Source organism: Anabrus simplex, chromosome 2 (genome assembly GCF_040414725.1).
Source record: "Anabrus simplex isolate iqAnaSimp1 chromosome 2, ASM4041472v1, whole genome shotgun sequence".
In the NCBI taxonomy this organism is placed as follows: domain Eukaryota; kingdom Metazoa; phylum Arthropoda; class Insecta; order Orthoptera; family Tettigoniidae; genus Anabrus; species Anabrus simplex.
The window spans coordinates 1,038,181,860-1,038,200,351 of NC_090266.1; positions in this window are offsets into that span (position 1 = coordinate 1,038,181,860).

Here is an 18,492-nt window from a genome sequence, read left to right on the forward strand (position 1 = left end):
AAAGTAGACTAAGACTTCGTGAAAGATGAAGTAGGATTTTGCATAACAACTACTTGATAGTACGTAGAATTTCTCGAGCAGAACAAAGAACTGTATAAAATCACGCTGTTTCTGAACAGAGCGTAGGTCAGATTATTAACTGACTAACAATCTAGTGAGGAGTGTTCCTGAACTATCAAACCATACAGAAGATAGGGATAGAAAATTCTGCATCATACGAATGCTGGGAACGCCCGGTTTAACAGTGTAATAGACTAGCTGAAAGTAGCCGATATATTCATTTCCTTGTAACTGGCAGTGGGTAGACAAAGAAGTAATAGGAATGAACGGTAACACGTGTGCAAGAAATTGATAAATTGTGTGAATTACAATCTAATTTCAGTGATCCGTGTGTTACTAAAATGGATTACGCAAGACAAGATATGGAACTTCTGAACTCCAGGACTACAGGATCCAGCGCCATGGAGTAATCCTACATGGGCAGGCCTCCGGATCCTCCGGACAGGGCCGAAGACGTCAACTGTTGAGTACAAAGTTATGTTTCTTTCCAATGCTAGTATTTCCCTTTGTAAATAATAGTCATGAAGTATAGGGTTAAAATAACATATATAAATAGGTTTAATCCGCCCAAGAATGGTCGGGAATCCTTTTATTCATTTTTGTTTCAATTAATTAATTAGATATGGGAAGGGAGTGATCCTGTGTTAGTGTATAGAATAGGGGACCCCTTTTAGTGGATATATTTGCATGTTATTATAATTTGTTTATGTAGTGCTGAGAAGGAATTGAGGGGGGAAAAGGAGTAGAATGATATGTAGATTAATAATGTAGTTCTCATCTGAGCAAGTGCCTAAGTTACGTAGGGATTAGCGAGGTGACAGAGTCATCAACAAGTGCCCGTATGAAAGGAAAAACTTGGGCTAGAATCAGCACTATGTTCGTAAAGTCAGAAATAGCATGTTGTTGCATGGTAATATAAGTTTTGGCTGTAACTGGTGATGTTCAAGGAATGACGTGCCGAGGTTTGAACCCCTGTCCTCCACTACACTATTGAGGTAAGATGTAGAAGGTCTGTTAGTGGTTTGGAAGGATTTAATAATTTAAATTAATTTGAATTTCATTATTATTATTATTATTATTATTATTATTATTATTATTATTATTATTATTATTATTATTATTATTTTCTTAATGTAACTTGAGCAGTGTTTTGATACTATACATTTCAAGCAAAAGGTTAGAAAATTATTATTATTATTATTATTATTATTATTATTATTATTATTATTATTATTATTATTATTATTATTATTATTATTATTGTTATTATTTTACCTAAGGTATTTTGATTAATGATTTATACCGATAGATAGGGTAGTATCTGATAGGTACACACACTCGCCTCAGAGGCGGAGAAATAGGAGTATTGCTGTGGTCAGGGGCTAACGGATGGTACAATTTGGAAGGAGAGAAGACACGAGTCGAACTCCAGACCTCCAGAGATATGAGAGAATGAAATGTGAATTAACGGTCGAATTTGAGAAATGATTCTCGTGTACTGAATGTATGTGGGCTGGTCCGAGCATTGAATAAAATGTGCCAGTTTTCTAATGAATTCATTTGATGGACACAGAGAGAAAAAGGCCTAGCGGGAAGCAGGCTGAATGGTGTTTTTTTTTGTCTCCGGACCGTGGGACAAGTGTCAGCTGTGAATTTATGGCTGAGAGGGGAGAATCTGGAACAGGGAGGAAGATATACAAGCAGAAAGGTTGTTCGGACCAACATTCTGGTTTCTTTTGAGAATAAAGACAGCAAGTGCTTTAATTGCCACCCCGTAGACCATGACCTACAGAGCAATATAGATGTTTATTTTTGTTATGACAGTTCGATACACGATTAGATTAATTAGGGCTTGATTACAGTACCCTGGATGGAGACGACCAGAGTCTCAGGTTCGAACCTCATGTGGGCACAGCACTGATCAACAGCTCGCTAAGACAGCGGGTTACAACGGTTAAATTACAGCCATCGTCTTTATTGATACATGTGTTTGATATATTTTCTTTTTCAGGATGTGTTTTTGTTGGTTACTTTTAATCGATGTCGATTTGAATCTAGACTTCGTGAAAGTCCACTGGTAGTGATTGCAAATGATAGTTCGTTGTTCAAGTCTGTGTTTATTTTATATGGAAGACTTGAGTCCTTTTTCTTTCCTTCTCCGTGTTTTAGTGACGGATTTCTGATATGGTCAGAATGTTCGGATTAATTATGTTTTTAATCTTTACTTCATTGATTCCTAGCGTTAGCCGACCATTCAAAGGCGGACATTTTTCTTTTGTGTAAATAGAGTCTAATGTGTAATACGGGATTCAGTCCCATGGAATACTCGCATTGGGGGAACATGGCTTGTTTTGTTTGTTTTTGTGAATATGATAGGGTACTCAGTGGTTTATGCTAAACCGGGTGATGACGCGCACAAAACAATTGCGATAATACACAAAACAATTTGTGTAGCATACATCCAAACTAATGTAATAATTATGTAAGCAATATATGACACAGGCAATTCAAAGTGATAGTATGTGAAAAAGTGAAATCATATTAACAACCTCTCGGTTATTCTCTGTTTTTGGTAGAGAGGGATATGGATATCTACGTCTGTGTCAAAAAGGAAAATTTATTGGAGTAGAGAAAATAACAGCTAACGTTGCCTTTCACATAGATTTTGTCTGTGGAATGTGGAGGTAACAGCCGATGTCAATGGCAGCCCGGATTTTTCCGCTGCTAAAATAAGTGATTTGCTCATATTAATTGTGTAAGAAGTATCAAGAGTGTATGTAAATTTGTATATTTCACCGAGTGAGTAGTAAATTGTTCCAAACGATTTCATGCCTATCTATACCGAAAAACATGCATCCAGAATCCTCTTCCGTTCATTGTAGGCCTTTAAGATAGCTTTTGTTTGATAGCCTCTTTATGCCGCGAACGTTCTTCGGCCCTGAGGAGTCCGTGTTCAGACCTCAGGAACGGGAGAGTAGCTGTGATCTAGCTGAGTCGAATGGTCGATAACTCTTCATGTGAGTGGATTAAGTATACAATCCCAATGAGGAGAAATCGGCACAGACCAAAAAGATCCCTTGACTATCGACTTCCGTGGAGCATGGTCCCATGTGTTCGTGACCCGAAAGGGTTGGTTTGTTGTCACATGGTCCCATGAGTCATGGGGGACGGTGGGAAAGGTTCCATATGGCGCCCTCTGTGTTGGCATTTCCGGCATTTTCGGCATTTGCGTGTAGGCATTTTCGGCATTTTTCGGTAGGTATTTTCGGATTTGAATTTTTTTCATTATTGGGCGCATGGCACATATGCCTAAGTTAAAATGGATAGGAATGGCCAATTATGACAAGGAACTGATTTAGTTCATACTTGGATGCACGTAATTGGACCAGTAGGTAAATCTGAATGACTAAGTACATAAATAAATGTTAATTTGAGGAATTTTTCGGTATGTCGTGGTTATTATTATTATTATCATTGCAATAACCATGACGGTCATTCAAAGCAATGGACGTACCCGGAAGGTAAATAAGGATTCAATCGAGTCCAGGAAACAATGAAATGATTTTCCAGAATCTGGGGAAAAATGAATATCGATACCCTTCAGGTAATCATATTCGCGGGTATGAGTCGGAAGGTACTGTTTGATGTAGGCCTCATTGCTAGTAGTGAATGTTATTTACATATTAAGGTAGATTTCTCGTGATTTAGCAAGGGTAACCTCAGGCCCTTGAGCTGATTATGAAATGGCAATAAATTAGGTTTCAGACGGAAGGTCTTGGGACGGTACGACCTATTGTATCGGGTATATCTGCCTCAATGCTTGACGGATGACCTGCTTTATTGGCATATACCACCAGTGTTGGTAATTTAATGCGCGCGTGATTAATTTATTCAAAATTGATTATTGATGAAAAAGGCTATGTTTTTAAAAGTTGTTTATGCACTCGGTGAAACAGGGGTGTACATGTTAGGCAACTTCGAGTTAGCCGTGTTTGAGGCGGTGTTTTGGAATTAATGTTTTGATTTTCAAAATTTTTCGAAGTTGAACGGGGGGAACGCATTCTTGAATGAACATTGTTTTGTGCGTCTATCAACCCGAGGTCCAAGGTCCGAAGGTGAAGGGGGTCTCATTTTTAATGAAAACAGTTGTATTACGATGGATATGGAAGTAGTCAGGGAACTCTTACGGGAGTTGCGCGAGGACATGCAGGGTATGAAGGAGATGCAGGAAAAATTGAATCAAAATAGTGAGGAGATGCAGGCAAAATTGAATCAAAATAGTGAGGAGATGCAGGCGAAATTGAATCAAAATAGCGAGGACATGCAGGCAAAATTGATTCAAACGAGTGAAAATATTCAGGGTAATTTAACGGAAAAACTGAATCAAACTAGTGAAGATATGCAGGAAAAACTGAATAAGAATAGTGAGGATAATCAGGAAAAGATGACGGAAAAACTGAGTCAGGCTATTGGAAACGTTCAGGAAAACATCAAAGAAATGATAGACCAGGTACAGACAGAGTGTAAGGTAGGAAGGGAGGAAATAAATAAGCGATTAGAGCGAATCGATGAGCGGCAGGACGAATTGGTCGAACAATTGAGAGTCGATCGGGAACGCTGCATTAAGATAACCGAACGTTTAGAAGAACGAGTAGGGAGCGTTGAGGCAAAGCAGGAGGAGATCAGTAAGACCATGGATACGGCAATTGAACGCATTGACTGTATTGAGGCTCAAAGCACAAGTGTCGCGGAGCAGTTAGACCAACATATGAAGGCGACAGTTGAATACCAAGAAAATCAGCGTAGGGAAACTGAGGCAATAACTCGGGAAATATCCCAAACCCAGATGAAGCTGAATGACGTACGCCATAAAGCCGAAGCGTTACGACAGGAGTTTACCGACACGATCGAACTGCGTGTAGCAGAAGAAAGAGAGCTAACGTCCGTAAACATTACCGCGATCCGGGAAGAAATCGACAAGAGGGACGATAAACTTTCAGACAGGATCGAGGATTGGTCACATAGAACTCAGAAGGTCAAGCTCAAAGTAGACACCCACGACGCCATAATTCAGGAATTAAAGGAAGAGTTTGGGAAAATTAAAGTAGGGAAGAATTTTCAGGAAGTTGGGAAGGAATTTAGCCCAATGAAACCAAGTCAATTTAATCCGTTCGACACAAAGCCCGAATCCGAAAGATCAGGGCTCTTCCAGACAATGAATATGAGTCAAGATCAGATAGCGGGGACACCAGGGCATAACTCAACACTCCTTCCTGTCGAACCTATCCCCATCTATAACATAGTGAAGATGGCGGACGACAAACCAAAACGTTTCAAACCCGGCGGCAATATGACGCCAAAGAAATTTTTGATTGAGATGGACGGTTACATGAGCGATAACCGGATCTCGTCTGAACGAAAGTTACGGGTTGTCGAGAAATTTTTAGAGGACCAGGCCCTTGTATGGTTCCAAGCATTTCGATACTGCTTCGACGGGTACGAAAGCTTTAAGAGGGCATTTCTAGACAAATATTGGGGGATGCAAACGCAGCAGTGTTTGCGCCTCGAACTGTACTCACGTCGGTATTCGATGACGGGACCGACGCGCTTCTGCGAGTACTTCACAGGACAGCTAGTGAAGATGAGGGAGTTGGACAACCCTCCGGCAGAAGGCGAACTATTGGCAGCGCTCACAAAACAATTTCCCGCTGACGTGCAGCGTATCTTGATAGCGGCAGATGTAAAAACAGCTGTTGAGATGGAGCAAGTGTTGCGGCATCTGGACCAGACGTCGGGTGGACAACACATGCGGACCAGGCAGACTGAAATGGTAAACATCGTGAACTGCCAAGGAAATGCTAATTCGGTCGGTCAAAAGGACCAAGGGACAAGTACGCGGGAATTGTACGCTACAAATAACCATTCAAGGGATAGTAGGTGGAATCCTCGTCCGTGGAAGGAGGATAGGCGGAGTTACGGTCGGCAATCCTATACGAGAGATAATTACCGTAAGGACCGGCGACCCTATCCGAAATGGCAACCTAGAAACGATAGGAATCCGCAACCACGGGGAGATTATCATCAGGGAGACCAGAACGACCGCAAGAAAGAATCTCAACGGTACGTTAAAGAACTGCGCGAGGCGCGAAGTAATGGAGACATATGGGAGCAGCCCATAAGGCAACTCTCCCAAACAAATGAGTGTCAAGGGGCAGAGAGTCTTGCGTTACAGCAGCATAACGCGAATCAAGGGAGGTTGAACCCCTGTGCGCCAGAGTATGAGGCCGCAGAGGGGAATCGCCTTAAAAAAAGCCCAACTACTAAGCGGGGAGATAGCCGGATTTTCGGAAGCTATCGATCCTCAGGAGACGTCATGGACGGTCATTACGATAGACACCTGGGTGGTGCAAGCTGATGATTTACTGGAGGAACAGTTGAAAACAGACATTAAGGTCATAAGAGAACTACCCGTTATTTACATCAGGGTTAACGGGGTTCGAGTTCGTTGTCTTGTGGACACGGGAGCCAGCGTGAGCGTTGTCTCTAGAATTCTATTACAAGAACTTCAATCCAAAAATGATATCCCGGTTATCCCAATATCAAATGTCAAGGTTCGTGGAGTAATTCCGGACAGGACCACAATCTGCAATAGCCAAGCGTATCTGGACCTGGAGATTGGAAAGGACATTGTTTCCCATCCATTTATCGTTTTATCCAAAATTGAATATAATATTATCATCGGTTCAGATTTCTTAAGGGAATATAAAGCCCACATTAATATGGAGACGAACGAAATTTGTTTAAAATTTGATTCGGCCCAAACCGAGATGAAGTTAAATGATTTTGAGGACTTAGAAACCGAGGAAAGAATTTGGACGACACAGATCTGTTCAGGAAACCCGGAGGGAGAAGAAAGCGGGATAGGATTGGACGTAATCTGCCACAAAGTCTTTGAGGAATCTGGAATGACAATCGCAGCATTGGAGACAGAAGAGGAACCATCGTTGGATTCAACCATTCAAGGGAAAATTCATGAAGCCAAAATTGGGGAAAATGAGAAGGACCAATTACTCAAAATTTTAGAACAATGTAAAGAAGTTTTCGGTTCACGACCGGGGAAGATCCCAAACTTTCAATATACCTTGGTAGTCAACAGTTGGGAACCATTTAGGCAACGCCCGTATCCGGTACCAGAAAAGTATCATGACAAAGTCAGTAAAATCATTGGCGAGATGGAGGCTAGTGGTTTAATTATGAAGTCCCCAACACCTTTCCTGAACCCACTCGTAATTGTTGAAAAAGCGAATGGGTCTCTTCGCGTTTGCCTTGACGCGAGGGCTATTAATAAACGCTTAGTCCCCGAGTATGATCAAGCCCCTTGTATCAAGGACATCCTGAAGAAATTTCGGCATATGAAGTTGTTTTCTGGGGTCGACTTAACTTCATCTTTTCATCACGTAGAGTTAGACCCGAAGACCAAAATTTTGACTGGGTTTATGTTTGACCAGACGACATACGTCTTCAATCGGCTTCCGTTCGGCATTATGAACGCGGGATCTGCTCTTATCCGAGCTCTCGATAGAAACCTTAGCGACGAGGTAAAGGCATTTACGGTAAGGTACATCGATGACATTTTGGTGGCATCTGAGACAGTCGAGGACCATCTCGAAAAGATCAAGAAGCTCTTGCTCGATCTGGATCGAAACAACTTTAAAGTCAACCTTCCAAAGTCACAGTTCTGTCAAAGGAGTATTTTATTTTTGGGACACGGATTGACTCCGATGGCGTGATCCCAAACCCCGTCAAAATTCAAGCAATTCAGAACTTTCCAAAACCAACTAGGGTCAAGCACGTTCGGCAATTTTTAGGGATCTGTAATTTCTTCTCTGATCACTGTCCTGGGTATACCGAAGTCGTAGCACCCCTCCAAAATTTGCTAAAGAAAAATAACCGTTGGAAGTGGGACGAGGAATGCGAAGCCGCTTTCAATAAGACGAAGGAACTCCTCGCCAACAGCATTAAATTAGGTTACCCAGATTATTCTAAGAAATTCATTGTGCAAACAGACGCATCCAAAATTGGGGTCGGTGCTGTATTGTACCAAGAAGACCCGGAGGCACAACCAAAAATCACATATCTGGCATTTATGAGCCGCAAATTGAGAACTCACGAGCTCAAATACACAGTGACTGAACTCGAGATGTTGGCTATCGTCACAGCCCTAGGTCACTGGCGGAAGTATATCTATGGCTTCCCCATTGTCCTTCGGACAGACCATAAGGCATTACCTTTCATGCTCAAGTCGACTATGACGAGCGAAAGGGTCAATCGTTGGTGTCTTTTCGTCCAAAAATTTGCCTTAACGGTTGAGCATTGTGCTGGAAAGAACAACATTATCGCAGATGCACTAAGTCGAAACCCGAATCCCAGCGAAACTTCCATTTTTCACATCCAGCTGGAAGATGAAGACCATGCCACTCTAGAAAAGTTGAAAACTATAGGGGAGGAGCAGGAAAGATATCCGGAAACAGGGAAATTGATCGAGTTCTTCAAGCGAAAATTACAACCGGGTACCGCCGAGCACTCAGAAATAGAGAAGAAGGCAGAACGGTACAATTACTTCAACGGGATTCTCCATAAGTTTGTCGATGATAATCACACTCGATACAGGATTGTAGTGCCGCCCGTTTTACAAGAGGACTTAATCTGGTTGGCACACCGAGCCATTGGTCACGCCGGGATCGACAAGGTTGTATCAACGTTAAAGGAAACCTTCATTTGGCCAAATATGAGGAAGATTGTCCGCCGTGTACTGATGACATGCGATATATGCCAGCGGGTGAAGCACAACACCTTTTTGCTTAAACAACTGCCGCGACCTTTGTTGCCGAAGCAGCCCAGAGAGCTCTTCGCGCTAGATTTTTACGGTCCCTTACCCAAGGCACGACGCGGGATGCAGCATATTTTGGTTTGCGTCGATGTTTTCTCGAAGTTTATCCAACTTTGCCCCGTACAAAAAGCGAATACCAGAGCTGTCATCAATCAGATAAAGAATAAAATCATTCCGAGGATGGGTAAACCGGAGTGTATTTTGACAGATCACGGTTCCCAATTCACGTCCGGAGCTTTTAAAAGGGATATTGAACGATTAGGGGTGAAGCATCACCTGAGTTCGATTCGCCACCCCGAATCAAATCCAGCCGAGCGAATCATGCGGGAGATAGGCAAATTTTGCCGGATCTACTGTTCCCGTCAACATTGGCGATGGGTGGACGTCCTTCCTATTATTGAGGAATGTGTGAATGGGACGGTCCACGAGTCAACTGGGATGATCCCAAGCGTCGTTCACTTCGACGAAGTTCCTAAGAGACCCTGGGTGAATGCAATCCAATGCCCTCAAGACCCCCGCTTATCCGTGGAACTCTGCATACAAACGACGGCGGAATATTTGAAAGAACAGGCAGAGAAGCGATTACGGCGATTGCGTGGAAAAAGGTACCATCGTCCATTGCGAGTTGGAGAACTTGTTCTTGTCAAACGACCAGCGATCTCCGATCCCGCAAATAAAATTTATCATAAGTTTGCGGAGCTATACATTGGGCCATATCGGATCATCGAAAATTTGGATAATAATTCCTACAAGGTCCAGAGCATGGACGGCACGACTGAGACAGTGTACAATGCCGCCAATCTGAAATTGTACCATCCTCCAGGAAGCAGCAGAATAGACGCCAATCAGGTGTACAAGAACGCCGAAGAAGAGGAAGAGGATCTGGAGAGAGACGAAGATGAGGATCCAGGGGACGAAGAAGAAGATGGTGAAGAAGATCCAGCAGTCCATGTAATGACGGTGGAGGAACGAGATGATTTGAGTGACGAGAGTTGTGAGGAGTGCATAGAGCTGTACCAGAGACGCGACATTTTGGCACGAGTATGTTTCTTGCTCCAGAGAGAAAATGCCCAGTTGAGGTTGGATCACAGAAATTTAGAGCAGCTAAAGAAGATTGATCTTAGGACGGATTGAGTAGTAATTCTTCAAGAAATTCGCAACTCCGTTTCAAATTTCTTGAAACCAACGGAGGGGCAGATGTGACCGTACCGGCACAATTAGTATTTATTTCAAATGATATGCTTGGTAAGGAAGCTGGCAGCAAGCTTTCTTTGTGTGGATGCTGGGGGTATCGTCAGGTTGCGCAATACGAAGCCCGCCAGAGAGGCGCCTTCATCCGCCCACTGGGTGGCTTAAGGAATCCCCGAGCTAGGCACACGTCATAGAAGAAGCAGGAGAAGAACACTATTTAGCGACTCCATATTGGAAAACATCTGCCAGCGTACAGCGATGCCAAAGCGATCGGGCAAAATTTAATGCATTTTCGGCATAAATAAGGCTTAATTAACAATACTCCACCCGTTAGAGTAGTGGGCTGAATTTTGGTGGAATTATAAAGTCAAGAGTTCTGGTAGAAAATACTCTCCAAGCGAAAGGCGTTGGTAAACAACTTACATAATACCCATAGCGTACGGACGCGATGGCTGAAGCCAGATGCCTTTGGGGATTCCCTACTTCCCCTCCAAGATGATAAATTAATTACGGCAGATCCGCCGAACATATCCAATTCCGCATGGCATAGCGTACTTGTGCATAACCAAGTCACACAGTCTAGCGTATTGCTAATTTCGACAGGCTGGTTTATCCAGGAGCAGTCGAAATAAGAGTGGGGATGAAGTCACTAAACCGCCCCTACCACCGGGGCTAGTATAAGTTTTTTGCAGTTCCAGGGAACTTGAGTAGTCGTTGAGGAGCTTTCGACGGGAAACGACGGTCGCTTCGCTATCGGATTACCGCTCCTTGGTATACTATGTGAACAAAGCGGCAGGGAAAATCTTTCAGTTTTTTCTTGATTATAATTTGTGATAGGCAACAGACGATTACGGTAATGAGATATACTTAAGATATCGGTTGCAAAGTAGACTAAGACTTCGTGAAAGATGAAGTAGGATTTTGCATAACAACTACTTGATAGTACGTAGAATTTCTCGAGCAGAACAAAGAACTGTATAAAATCACGCTGTTTCTGAACAGAGCGTAGGTCAGATTATTAACTGATTAACAATCTAGTGAGGAGTGTTCCTGAACTATCAAACCATACAGAAGATAGGGATAGAAAATTCTGCATCATACGAATGCTGGGAACGCCCGGTTTAACAGTGTAATAGACTAGCTGAAAGTAGCCGATATATTCATTTCCTTGTAACTGGCAGTGGGTAGACAAAGAAGTAATAGGAATGAACGGTAACACGTGTGCAAGAAATTGATAAATTGTGTGAATTACAATCTAATTTCAGTGATCCGTGTGTTACTAAAATGGATTACGCAAGACAAGATATGGAACTTCTGAACTCCAGGACTACAGGATCCAGCGCCATGGAGTAATCCTACATGGGCAGGCCTCCGGATCCTCCGGACAGGGCCGAAGACGTCAACTGTTGAGTACAAAGTTATGTTTCTTTCCAATGCTAGTATTTCCCTTTGTAAATAATAGTCATGAAGTATAGGGTTAAAATAACATATATAAATAGGTTTAATCCGCCCAAGAATGGTCGGGAATCCTTTTATTCATTTTTGTTTCAATTAATTAATTAGATATGGGAAGGGAGTGATCCTGTGTTAGTGTATAGAATAGGGGACCCCTTTTAGTGGATATATTTGCATGTTATTATAATTTGTTTATGTAGTGCTGAGAAGGAATTGAGGGGGGAAAAGGAGTAGAATGATATGTAGATTAATAATGTAGTTCTCATCTGAGCAAGTGCCTAAGTTACGTAGGGATTAGCGAGGTGACAGAGTCATCAACAAGTGCCCGTATGAAAGGAAAAACTTGGGCTAGAATCAGCACTATGTTCGTAAAGTCAGAAATAGCATGTTGTTGCATGGTAATATAAGTTTTGGCTGTAACTGGTGATGTTCAAGGAATGACGTGCCGAGGTTTGAACCCCTGTCCTCCACTACACTATTGAGGTAAGATGTAGAAGGTCTGTTAGTGGTTTGGAAGGATTTAATAATTTAAATTAATTTGAATTTCATTATTATTATTATTATTATTATTATTATTATTATTATTATTATTATTATTATTTTCTTAATGTAACTTGAGCAGTGTTTTGATACTATACATTTCAAGCAAAAGGTTAGAAAATTATTATTATTATTATTATTATTATTATTATTATTATTATTATTATTATTATTATTATTATTATTATTATTATTAATATTAGAATTGTTATTATTTTACCTAAGGTATTTTGATTAATGATTTATACCGATAGATAGGGTAGTATCTGATAGGTACACACACTCGCCTCAGAGGCGGAGAAATAGGAGTATTGCTGTGGTCAGGGGCTAACGGATGGTGCAATTTGGAAGGAGAGAAGACACGAGTCGAACTCCAGACCTCCAGAGATATGAGAGAATGAAATGTGAATTAACGGTCGAATTTGAGAAATGATTCTCGTGTACTGAATGTATGTGGGCTGGTCCGAGCATTGAATAAAATGTGCCAGTTTTCTAATGAATTAATTTGATGGACACAGAGAGAAAAAGGCCTAGCGGGAAGCAGGCTGAATGGTGTTTTTTTTTTTGTCTCCGGACCGTGGGACAAGTGTCAGCTGTGAATTTATGGCTGAGAGGGGAGAATCTGGAACAGGGAGGAAGATATACAAGCAGAAAGGTTGTTCGGACCAACATTCTGGTTTCTTTTGAGAATAAAGACAGCAAGTGCTTTAATTGCCACCCCGTAGACCATGACCTACAGAGCAATATAGATGTTTATTTTTGTTATGACAGTTCGATACACGATTAGATTAATTAGGGCTTGATTACAGTACCCTGGATGGAGACGACCAGAGTCTCAGGTTCGAACCTCATGTGGGCACAGCAGTGATCAACAGCTCGCTAAGACAGCGGGTTACAACGATTAAATTACAGCCATCGTCTTTATTGATACATGTGTTTGATATATTTTCTTTTTCAGGATGTGTTTTTGTTGGTTACTTTTAATCGATGTCGATTTGAATCTAGACTTCGTGAAAGTCCACTGGTAGTGATTGCAAATGATAGTTCGTTGTTCAAGTCTGTGTTTATTTTATATGGAAGACTTGAGTCCTTTTTCTTTCCTTCTCCGTGTTTTAGTGACGGATTTCTGATATGGTCAGAATGTTCGGATTAATTATGTTTTTAATCTTTACTTCATTGATTCCTAGCGTTAGCCGACCATTCAAAGGCGGACATTTTTCTTTTGTGTAAATAGAGTCTAATGTGTAATACGGGATTCAGTCCCATGGAATACTCGCATTGGGGGAACATGGCTTGTTTTGTTTGTTTTTGTGAATATGATAGGGTACTCAGTGGTTTATGCTAAACCGGGTGATGACGCGCACAAAACAATTGCGATAATACACAAAACAATTTGTGTAGCATACATCCAAACTAATGTAATAATTATGTAAGCAATATATGACACAGGCAATTCAAAGTGATAGTATGTGAAAAAGTGAAATCATATTAACAACCTCTCGGTTATTCTCTGTTTTTGGTAGAGAGGGATATGGATATCTACGTCTGTGTCAAAAAGGAAAATTTATTGGAGTAGAGAAAATAACAGCTAACGTTGCCTTTCACATAGATTTTGTCTGTGGAATGTGGAGGTAACAGCCGATGTCAATGGCAGCCCGGATTTTTCCGCTGCTAAAATAAGTGATTTGCTCATATTAATTGTGTAAGAAGTATCAAGAGTGTATGTAAATTTGTATATTTCACCGAGTGAGTAGTAAATTGTTCCAAACGATTTCATGCCTATCTATACCGAAAAACATGCATCCAGAATCCTCTTCCGTTCATTGTAGGCCTTTAATATAGATTTTGTTTGATAGCCTCTTTATGCCGCGAACGTTCTTCGGCCCTGAGGAGTCCGTGTTCAGACCTCAGGAACGGGAGAGTAGCTGTGATCTAGCTGAGTCGAATGGTCGATAACTCTTCATGTGAGTGGATTAAGTATACAATCCCAATGAGGAGAAATCGGCACAGACCAAAAAGATCCCTTGACTATCGACTTCCGTGGAGCATGGTCCCATGTGTTCGTGACCCGAAAGGGTTGGTTTGTTGTCACATGGTCCCATGAGTCATGGGGGACGGTGGGAAAGGTTCCAATATGTAATTGTAAAAATGAAGCAGAACTGTACTCAGGAAATTTAAATGCAGGCTCAAGTTTTGAGAAGTTAAGGTACCAACAGTTTTTATTTAGTTGTAAATGGAAAATGTCTGAAACTCAAAGTGTTCCATAAAATTAAGGTAAATAGTCTGTACTCCACACTTACCAATTGAACATTTTCTTTATTTTAAAGCAAGATAACAAAGTAGTATCCATAAATACATGCCACTATGACTTTTAGATATGTAGAACATCTGCAACATGTAACAGCATGTACATTATGAGAAAAGATTCATTTCTCCACATAATTTTAAATGATTGAGCATTCTGAAATTATCTGCAAGCACAATTTTTGGGATATTGTTTAGTTATTGGATAACATTATCATTTATCCTATTTACTTCTGGTATATAACAAAGTCTTTCAAATTTATTTCATACTGGCTATATAGACTAGAATAAACAATAAACTGTGTGATACTGCCTTTAATTCTGACCTGATCGTGTCCGTTTCCTTTCTCTCAGAATCTTACCATGTTTGTTTTTTTGCTTGCTTATTATTTATGTTACATACTGTTAATAATATTGAACATTATATATGCAGTGTACAGAAGTGTACCAAAAATGTTGTATGTATTTTAAATGTTCAAATTATCAACAGTATATAGGACCAGCTCATATCTATCTATTAAGAATAACTTTTTGCTGCCATTCATCCCCTTAGCTTTGAAAATAATTTTATTCTCACAAACATTTACAATAAACATAATAATATCCAAGATTTTTCCTATCTCTTCAATACTGTACAATGAGCCTACAACACTTTTGCATTACCACATTAAATTGAGAAACCATACACAAATTATGAGAAAAACTATCACTATTCGCCAAGCAGCCATTTTCTCTCCAGAGGGTAAAAGAGTATGTCATGAATAAATGCAATCATATACATCCATGAAGAGAAAACTTGTGCATTTTGGCATAATTTCAAGGGCACTTTTGAAGTTATTTTTCTCTCTATCATGGTTGCAATATCGAATGAAGGCTACAAATGACATCACAACAAGTTTGAAAAGGATTTGATGTTGATGTTGCAACTTTAATATGGTACATACAAAACTACAGTTACCCAATGAGATAAATATCAGCATATCAATATTGTTTGTCTATTTTCAAGAAAATACAAATCATGTTTGCACCACGCATTGCAAAGCAAATACTAAATAGCAATTACATACACCAATATTAATGCCTCATATATTATCCAGGTAAGGGAGTGTTGTCTATCGGTGTAGGTCAACCATAAAAGACAAAACTCACATTTCTTGGCAGTTATTGACTAAGGTCCAGCATGAAATACTGCTTCAGTATGTTCACCGATCAGCCAGAATATTATGACCATATACCTAATAGCCAGTATGTCCACCTTTGGCACAGATAACAGTGGCGACGCATCTCAGGAAGAAAGAAATGAGGCCCTTGTAGGTTGCTGGTGGGAGTTGGAACCACATCTGCACACACAAGTCACCTAAGTGCCCTAAATTCCAGTGAAGGGGGTAATGAGCTCCCAGATGTGTTTGATTGGATTAAGATCTGGAGAAATTGAGGGCCAGCACATCAATTGCAACTTGCCACTGTGTTCATCCAACCACTCCATCACACTCCTGGCCTTCTGACATGGAGCATTATTTTGTTGAAAATTGCCACTGCCATTGGGAAACATGATCGTCATGAAGGGGTGTACGTGGTCTTCAACCATCGTACAATATTTCTCGGCTGTCATGGTGCTTTGCACGAGCTCCACTGGACCCATAGATGCCCACGTGAAAGTTCCCCAGAGCATAATTGAGCCACCACAATCTTGTATCTGTCCCGCAGAACAGGCGTCAAGGAGCTGTTCCCTTGGAAAGCTACGGATTCGCACGCTGTCATCGGCATGATGAAGAAGATATCAGGATTCAATAGACCATACAATGTTCTGGCACTGCACCAATGTCCAGTGACAATGCTCATGTGCCCTTTGCCCATCTCAGTCGTTGTTGCCGATGTCATTGTGTTAATATTGGCACACACATGGGTCGTTGGCTGCGGAGGTTTATCCTTAGGATTGTTCGGTGCACTGTGTATTCAGACACACTTGTATGCTGCCGAGCATTGAAGTCTGATGTTAGTTCAGCCACAGTTCGCTGCCTGTCCTGTTTTACCAGTCTGCCCAGCCTACGATGTCTGACATCTGTAATGAGGGGTGGCCACCCAATCCCTTGACGTTTGGGCATGGTTTCCCTTGGTTTTGCCACTTGTTGAAGACACTCACCACAGCAATCCTCGAACACCGACAAGTTGTGCAGTTTCCATAATGCTCATGCTGAGCCTCTGGGCCATCACAATCTACCCTCGGACAAACTCAGATAGATCGCGCTTTCCCCATTCTACACGTGAACAGAATACTCACTGATACTACATGAACCATGTGTGTGTCTGGCTAGCAGCCACTCCTCTTCAGGTGATGCTGCTATCACCTGGATGGGTTTATATCAGTAGTAGGTAAGTGGTCATAATGTTCAGGCTGATCAGTGTATGTATTTATGTATATGTGTATGTATTTATGTATGCATTTATGTATGTAGTAGATACGTGGAGCTGTTTGGAGTCCTGTCTTAGAGGATATTACTGTAAGGTGCATTTATCTCCCACATTCACTGGGTACCATAGTATGTATAACCTGGTGCTGTGTCCTTCCCCAAGCAGTATCATATACAGTATTTTGAATGTAAAAATACAAAATGAATAAGCTGCAAAGCTTACAGTGAGCAATTTGGCCATATGGCTTGGAACACATGGCTGTCAACTTGTGTTTGGTAGAATGGAATAGAAGATAATTTTATTCTGTCAATAAGTATGTTATATACAATAGATATTGTCAAAAAATAAAATATATAGTACATACACAAACTAATAACAAAATAGTAATTACAATATATATCAAATTCATTGAATTTATGGTTTTCCTGTACTGAGTAAAATGGATGCTTGACTAACCAGCTCTTAAGCTTATTTATGAATATATTAGAGGGTAGTTCTTTCAAATCTGAAGGCAGTTTATTAAACATCTTTAACTGAGCAATGAAATGGCATGAAGCCATCTTTTGTAACCTATGACGAGGTATAACAACTTGGTTAGCTGGCCTGGTATTATATTTATGAACATCACTTCTGAGCTTGATTTTGTCTGTTTCTACATATGCTTTAAGAAGTGCCTTATAAATAGGCTAGGGCCTATATGTGTTCACAAAAGTCACAATAGACAGCTTAATGAATATAAGCTCTACATTGGGCCATCATATGAGATTTTGTTACAACACACAATGCCCCCTTCTGGAGAAGAAAAATTTTCAGAAATCCAGCTGGAGTTCCTCCAAAGTAGAATTCCATATTGATGAGTAATGTGAAATTTGTAAGATATTTACTTGGAACTTTATCTCTGATAGCTCTCAAGACATACACCACTCCTTGAGAGTTTAGTAGAAATAAAGTCTATGTGAGCATTCCAGCTCAAGTTTGAATCTAAATGTATTATTAATAATTTCACATGTTTATTTTTATGATTAACTTGATTTTTATGATCAGTAAAACACAGAGGGACAGAGTCTGTAATGAGGAAATCCACAAGCAGGCTCAAGTTGTAAGACTGCAGGACAGAATAACATCGCAGCAACTGAGATGGTATGGACATACGCGACGCATGGGAGATAACAGATTACCGAAACAAATGTAACTTGAAGACAAAAGACCAAGAGGGCAACCAAGTCTCAGGTACAAGGACATGGTGAAGATTGACATTGAACAACAAGGACATACTTTGGAAAGCATCGAAGAAGGAGAGAAGTTCAGAGACCACAACTGGTGGAGAAGCCTCGTTTGCTGACCCATCACTTATGACGGAACAATGTGGGATATGTATGTATATGTATGTATGTACTTGATTTTTATTTAAATTTAATATAATTGACTGAGACTTTTTGTCGCTTACCATATGTTTATTTGCAGAGAACCACTCAACTGCCATGTTCAATGTTTGTTTACATAACACATTGAGGTCTTTGATTGTTATAGCGTCATTTACGAGTAAAAAAGTAGTATCATGTGCATATAAAACCGAACTGGCATTAGATCCTATCCTATTAGGCAAGTCATTTTTTTGAACAAGAAATAGAAAGCAACCT